Below are 6072 nucleotides of genomic sequence, written 5' to 3'. Positions count from 1 at the left end.
GGGCATGCGCGTGAGAACAGCTGCGTTGATAATGTTAATTGGTATGGTAGTTTTTGAAAATTCAGATGATAGATGCTGATGTTGACTAGTGATATCAATAAGGACATGCTTTATTAATATGCCCACAATGGCCCGCCCATGTAATACAAAAATATATATAAATGATAATCCTCATTACCTTAATCTGCACGATCATCATCATTTTTAGTAAAGAAGACATGCGCAAACAGATTTTATTTTAATTTGATTTTTTTTTTCCAGATAAAAATTGCCACTAAATACAGTAGAAATACTATTATAAACAATATCTTCCAAGTTAAAGGAGCTTATTTAAGATTGTGTGGAGTAATTTGTGACACAATAACACGCACAAAACCTGCTGTCAAAGTTCCATTTATTTGGTGAACCATAACGGCCTGATTGTTCTGTAGGATTAATTATTCCCGGCCTCCCTCTCTCCACAGATACAGTAACACTGGCTGCATTTGTGCTCACTGCAATGTATGGGCTCCTTTGATACCCCTACTGATGGCCACACTGAATTAACTGAGCACACTGGAAAAGGGGCTCAATCTCAATGCCTTTAAAATTTGAGGGTTTTTGTTGTTTCTCTTTGCATTCTTTCCCTCAAGGCACCAACCAAATTGATGACTCAATAAAAATCTTGTATGAGCCCATGAGGTGTGTTAAAAGCAGCAGAAACTGCACACTGCCACGAGGATGGGCAGGCATTTTTAACATTGCTACGCCTCCCCCCCAGGCCAGATTTCTGTCTGAAGGAACAGCCAATGGGAGCAGCCGTAGGACTTCAGTGGCAATGTTGAGCAGTGCTTATAAAGAAGGACTTGAGAAGGCCTACAGCTCTCTGGAACACGTGCCCAAACTTGCTCCAGTAGAAGTAGCCTACCTTTATAAATAAGTCACATTTCAGATTCAAGTCTCCCGGATAAAACTTCTGCTGGTTTGTCTTCTGCTGCGTTGCCATGTGCCTCAATGTTTTCTTCTGCCAACACTGCGCAGGAAAGAACTTGCTATTCAAGTTCCGCAGGTTCATCTGGTCTCTTCAGTACATGTTCTGCTTTGTCTCCCTGTATATTTGATGACAGGGTCCTAAGGATACTCTGAAACTTTGTCGTTCACATTCTGTAATGTAACCCATTATCTGTGAAGGTGGTATCTATCAGGCAACATTGTTCAATTGGAGATTAATGGTGCTTAAAATGGAATGAAGAACATGCACTTGATCACAGTGTAAGGATTTTGAAATATATCTATCAGAATATTTAAGCACATTTTCATTTAAACCAGATGATACAAAAGCTCCAATTTTTAGATTCATATTAAAATTTTATATTTCTATTCCAACACAAAGAAAACAATTTTACTGAAACTGTAATTATGAATGTATTAGTTTTTCCACAGTCAATGACAAAATGAAGAATTCATGATTATAGAGTTGAGCATTTGTGTCGATTTACTGCAGGGTCACAAAGCAGAAATGCAGATGGCTAGAATACACAACCTCACCAAAATAATGCATTAAATTGTATTTTCATCCGATTGATCCAGAGTAGCAGCATGTGTTTGAAGTGTCAGCGCCTGACCCAAGATATCCTGAACATCATCAAGCGGAGCAAGTAGAGATTAAATCAATATCCTCAACAACAATGAGTCAAGCATGGCTAGTTCTACACAAACATGTTTCCAGCCTTCGGTTGTAGCAAGCCTCACCCAGTCCTCTGGCCTCTCCCAGTCCTCTCCCAGTCCTCTGGCCTCCCCCAGTCATCTACCAGTCCTCTAGCCTCTCCCAGCCCTCTAGTCTCTATCAGTCCTCTGGTCTCTCCCAGCCCTCTCGCCTCAGCCAGTCCTCTGGCCTTTCCCAGTCCTCTGGTCTCTCCCAGTCCTCTCCCAGTCCTCTGGTCTCTTCCAGTCCTTTCCCAGTCCTCTGGCCTTTCCCAGTCCTTAGGCCACTCCCAGCCCTCTGGCCTCTCCCAGTCCTCTGGTTTCTCCCAGCCCTCTCCCAGTCCTCTGGTCTCTTCCAGTCCTCTCCCAGTCCTCTGGCCTCTCCCAGTCCTCAGGCCTCACCCAGTACTCTGGCCTCTCCCAGTCCTCAGGCCTCTCCCAGTCCTCTGGCTCCATCCATTTCTGATTGTCTTAACTTCGGAATGTTACCAGGGTGCTTCCAGCCTAAAACACCTTTAGAAAAGAGTTTTTTTGACCACAATAAGGGAAACTGGTTGATGAAACACATTGGGAGGAGAAAGCCCTTATTCCAGTCTGAGAGGAGAAAGCCCTTATTCTAGCCTGAGAGGAGAAATCCCTTATTCCAGTCTGAGAGGAGAAATCCCTTATTCTAGTCTGGGAGGAGAAAGCCCTTATTCTAGTCTGAGAGGAGAAATCCCTTATTCCAGTCTGAGAGGAGAAAGCCCTTATTCCAGTCTGAGAGGAGAAAGCCCTTATTCTAGTCTGAGAGGAGAAATCCCATATTCCAGTTTGAGAGAAGAAAGCCCTTATTCTAGTCTGGGAGGAGAAATCCCATATTCCAGTCTGAGAGGAGAAAGCCCTTATTCTAGTCTGGGAGGAGAAAGCCCTTATTCCAGTCTGAGAGGAGAAAGCCCTTATTCTAGCCTGAGAGGAGAAATCCCATATTCCAGTCTGAGAGAAGAAAGCCCTTATTCTAGTCTGGGAGGAGAAATCCCATATTCCAGTCTGAGAGGAGACAGCCCTTACTCCAGTTTGAGAGTAGAAAGCCCTTATTTCAGTCTGAGAGGAGAAAGCCCTTATTCTAGTCTGAGAGGAGAAATCCCATATTCCAGTCTGAGAGGAGAAAGCCATTATTCTAGTCTGACATTGGCACTTCAACACGCAAATCCCTTCAGCCCAGTGATCCTGGAGAGCCACTGGCTCTGCTGGATTTGTTGTTACGCTGCACTTAATCAATTAAAGCTCTTGATTACAACACAGTTAACTCACTTCACCTGGTAACTTCGGTCTGAACTGGGTGCTGATTTTAAGGTGTAAAACAAAAACCAGTAGAGCTTGTGGCTCTCCAGGGCCAGAGTTGCAGGTGCCTGCTCTAGCCTTTGCAGGTCTTCGGTATATGACAGCACATTCTACTGTACCTGCTACGAAGCAGCAGGCGAAGTCTGGGGTTCCAGGCAACACAGATGCCTGGCAGAAGACTGATGAGCAGTAGATGGATTTCACAGCAATTAACCTGGAGCACCGAGTGGCACAGCCTCCCTGATATTGGATTGCGTGTATGACAAGCAGTAGACGACAGACTGTGTAATTTACCACCATCATTACAGACAAAGTGCCACTCCGTTTTAAAATACCCCAACAGGCAGCTGCTGAAAGGCTTGCAAATAAGCCCATTGTGTAGCGCCTCAAATGTTTTCCCACGGTGAATACAACATTGATCACTAGCTCCTGTGTGCAGAATTGCATGGAAAACCAGACGGCTTAGGGCCACTGCCTTTCCTCAACATCAAGCTAGCAATGGATTTTCTGAACAACCTGTACCACAAAATAATGTTGACTTCCCAAATTTTTATGCTGTCATTACAGCTTTGGGAAATATATCTTAGGAGGAGGTGAGCAAGAGATGAGCCATTTCTACCCTCTTCCCCACGCTGCCAGCGGGGCTCTTGCCCCAATCTTCGAGAGTGCTTAGAGAGTCGTCTGGTCTCCCCCCACCACTGCGGCCAGCACATTATAAACTCTGTAAAACTGACTGACATGCTGGTCACCACTCAACACCCTGAGCCGACCAGAGGAGGATGGGTTGCCCCCTTCAGCCTTGTACCTTCCGAGGTCTCTTCCCATCTGCCACAGGGAGTTTTTCCTTGCCACTGTTGCCGGAGGCTTGCTCCTGTGCGGGTTCAGGCCAGGGTTGCCTGTAAAGCGTATTGTGACAACTGCTGTAATATACGCCATACAAATAAAATTTGATTGATTGATTTGATTGACAACACCATAAGAAAATCCACAAACAGACACAATTTTCACTGCATTTAGCATGTAGGGCTAGGATCACACGATCCTGACATACCTGCAAAGCCCGCGCTCGGTAAGACGACCGGTAAGCGGAGGTGGAGTTTACGCGGCTGTGAAGGACTCCATCAAACCAGCATCTCAGCTTCATATCCTAGCAGATGTCACCAAGACTAACCTTTTCTTTACGATCGTGGTCACACAAGCTCTGGAGATTGTTAAATCGACCCACTGCATTAGACCTAAAAGCTTTGATGAGTTTGCCAGTGAAGCTGCATACTTAAGAACTAGTGTAACTAACCAGGGCTCATCCAGATAGAGCTAGTGTAACTAACCAGGGCTCATCCAGATAAAGAGCTAGTGTAACTAACCAGGGCTCATCCAGATAAAGAGCTAGTGTAACTAACCAGGGCTCATCCAGATAAAGAGCTAGTGTAACTAACCAGGGCTCATCCAGATAGAGCTAGTGTAACTAACCAGGGCTCATCCAGATAAAGAGCTAGTGTAACTAACCAGGGCTCATCCAGATAAAAAGCTAGTGTAACTAACCAGGGCCCATCCAGATAAAGAGCTAGTGTAACTAACCAGGGCTCATCCAGATAAAGAGCTAGTGTAACTAACCAGGGCTCATCCAGATAGAGCTAGTGTAACTAACCAGGGCTCATCCAGATAAAAAGCTAGTGTAACTAACCAGGGCTCATCCAGATAGAGCTAGTGTAACTAACCAGGGCTCATCCAGATAAAAAGCTAGTGTAACTAACCAGGGCCCATCCAGATAAAGAGCTAGTGTAACTAACCAGGGCTCATCCAGATAAAGAGCTAGTGTAACTAACCAGGGCTCATCCAGATAGAGCTAGTGTAACTAACCAGGGCTCATCCAGATAAAGAGCTAGTGTAACTAACCAGGGCTCATCCAGATAAAGAGCTAGTGTAACTAACCAGGGCTCATCCAGATAAAGAGCTAGTGTAACTAACCAGGGCTCATCCAGATAGAGCTAGTGTAACTAACCAGGGCTCATCCAGATAAAGAGCTAGTGTAACTAACCAGGGCTCATCCAGATAAAAAGCTAGTGTAACTAACCAGGGCCCATCCAGATAAAGAGCTAGTGTAACTAACCAGGGCTCATCCAGATAAAGAGCTAGTGTAACTAACCAGGGCTCATCCAGATAGAGCTAGTGTAACTAACCAGGGCTCATCCAGATAAAAAGCTAGTGTAACTAACCAGGGCTCATCCAGATAGAGCTAGTGTAACTAACCAGGGCTCATCCAGATAAAAAGCTAGTGTAACTAACCAGGGCCCATCCAGATAAAGAGCTAGTGTAACTAACCAGGGCTCATCCAGATAAAGAGCTAGTGTAACTAACCAGGGCTCATCCAGATAAAGAGCTAGTGTAACTAACCAGGGCTCATCCAGATAAAGAGCTAGTGTAACTAACCAGGGCTCATCCAGATAGAGCTAGTGTAACTAACCAGGGCTCATCCAGATAAAAAGCTAGTGTAACTAACCAGGGCTCATCCAGATAGAGCTAGTGTAACTAACCAGGGCTCATCCAGATAAAAAGCTAGTGTAACTAACCAGGGCCCATCCAGATAAAGAGCTAGTGTAACTAACCAGGGCTCATCCAGATAAAGAGCTAGTGTAACTAACCAGGGCTCATCCAGATAGAGCTAGTGTAACTAACCAGGGCTCATCCAGATAAAAAGCTAGTGTAACTAACCAGGGCCCATCCAGATAAAGAGCTAGTGTAACTAACCAGGGCCCATCCAGATAAAAGGACATCTAACTGCCTTGAGACAATACTGCTAACAAGAGAGAACAAAAGCCTGATTTTATTTGTTGTTTGCAGCCAGGAAGCGGTTGCATAATCATTTGAGTTAATGTTCCTCCGGCAGTCTATATCTAGCCGATTCTTTGTGTTTTTAACAGCCTTACTTTTGCTTTCTGAACATTTGACAAGAAATATTTCACAAAAAGTATCGTATTTGTAATTTTTGTAACATTTTCTTCTGTGATATTTTGATTGTATGCATCTCTGGGTTAAATATATCATAGGAGGATGTTTCCGTTGTGTACA

The sequence above is a fragment of the Anguilla anguilla genome, chromosome 18 (assembly GCF_013347855.1).
Source record: "Anguilla anguilla isolate fAngAng1 chromosome 18, fAngAng1.pri, whole genome shotgun sequence".
In the NCBI taxonomy this organism is placed as follows: domain Eukaryota; kingdom Metazoa; phylum Chordata; class Actinopteri; order Anguilliformes; family Anguillidae; genus Anguilla; species Anguilla anguilla.
Note: the sequence above shows the minus strand (reverse complement) of the source record.